The sequence below is a fragment of the Austrofundulus limnaeus genome, unplaced genomic scaffold (genome assembly GCF_001266775.1).
Source record: "Austrofundulus limnaeus strain Quisiro unplaced genomic scaffold, Austrofundulus_limnaeus-1.0 Scaffold195, whole genome shotgun sequence".
NCBI lineage: Eukaryota > Metazoa > Chordata > Actinopteri > Cyprinodontiformes > Rivulidae > Austrofundulus > Austrofundulus limnaeus.
Window position 1 is genome coordinate 148,198 of NW_013952597.1, and position 1,665 is coordinate 149,862.

The window sequence follows — 1,665 nt, forward strand, 5'->3', positions numbered from 1 at the left end:
ACACACACACACACACACACACACACACACACACACACACACACACAACAGCAGCAGCAGCAGCAGCACAGCCGAATACCTGCTTTTATTTCTGATGGGGCAGCTGTGGTGGAGTGGTTAGGGGAGTCATCCTGGAACCAGAAGGTCACTGGTTCAATCCCCCGTCCAGCCGTCTCAGTCGTTGTGTCCTTGGGCAAGACACTTCACCCATCTTGCCTACTGATGGTGGTCAGAGGGTCCGGTGGCGCCGATGCATGGCAACCCCACCTCTGTCAGTGTGCCCCAGGGCAGCTGTGGCTACAGTGTAGCTTACCATCATCAGTTTGTGTGAATGTGAKTTTGAATGGGTGAATGTCTGCTARTGTAAAGCGCTTTGGGGTCYGGAGGGACTTGAAAAGCGCTCTATAAGTTCAGTACCATTTACCAGTACCATTATGTCAATAAGTTCAACTTTCTTTCTGTCTGATCGGTACTCAGCGTTTTGTTTTCTTTTTTTATATTTTATTTTAGCCACTCATATGTCATTCAACTCATTCTGGAGACGTGTGCTTTGATTTAATGGTTATACTTTTAAAAACATTTAAATTTATTTACAAAAATTGTTCCCATAGAAGCACATCAAAATCTTTTCAATTCCTTCATTCCAACCTTTTTCACGTCAAAGTCTGCTTCAGCTATAATTTTGCCATCTTGTGTTAAATTTGACTTTTTAGCTAGCCGTTCACAGTTTTTAGTTAGCTGTTAGCTGCTCCGAGCCAGCCTGTTGATGAATGCAGCTATTCTTCTACTTTTTAAAGAATTAAACAATCTGCCAGTTCTTTATACTTTTAGCTAGCCTTTTGCTGCTTTCAGCTTTTAACTGACAGCAAAACATATCTGGGTCAGACTACAGGAGAGCGTTTGGCCTGGAACCATAAAAAGGACCTGGGCCAGGGTCCTTTTTTTTCCCCCCAATGACCCGTAACTGACACATATGGACCAGAGGTGCTACAAAACTACTACATTTGTCCCAGATGTGGCCCAGACCCAGGCTCTGGTACAGTGACTAGTCACAAAATGCAGGCCAGATCCAGTTCCAACTCAGATTTATACAACAGGTTTAAATAAAACACACAATGTTGAGAAGTTTAGCTTGACAACATCAGAACCTGAATAATATAAACTCCTAACACCAGAGGGATGCATCATAAATGTGCTGCTTCTTTTTGATGGTTTCATTTTCCTTGAGCCAGTTTAAATCAGAGCCAAAGAGAGCAGAACCTCACTTTGTGTCAGATCACATGTGATCAGCGGTTGTTTGTGACAACCTCAACATGCCCTAAAAGGTTTCATGAAAATCTGCTCATAATGTTTTGAGTGATCTTTCACAAACAAACCAACATGACTGACAACATGCTGCTTGTTGGAGGTAAAACCTGAGTCTGAAACGTTCAACAAAGAAAGAAACAAAAAGTCATCTCTTCCTAACTTTACCTGAGTTTGGAGGAAATAAAACTTTGATTTCTCTTGAATTTCCTCTAAATCATTGACCATTTTTTACTCCTCATGAAGCTCAGGTGCAGTTTAAGTCTTCCAAAATGACTTCAAATACCACACATCTCCTAGAGTGAATCTTTCAAAAGGACTAAAGAATACCACTCACTATCAAAACTTCCAATATATATA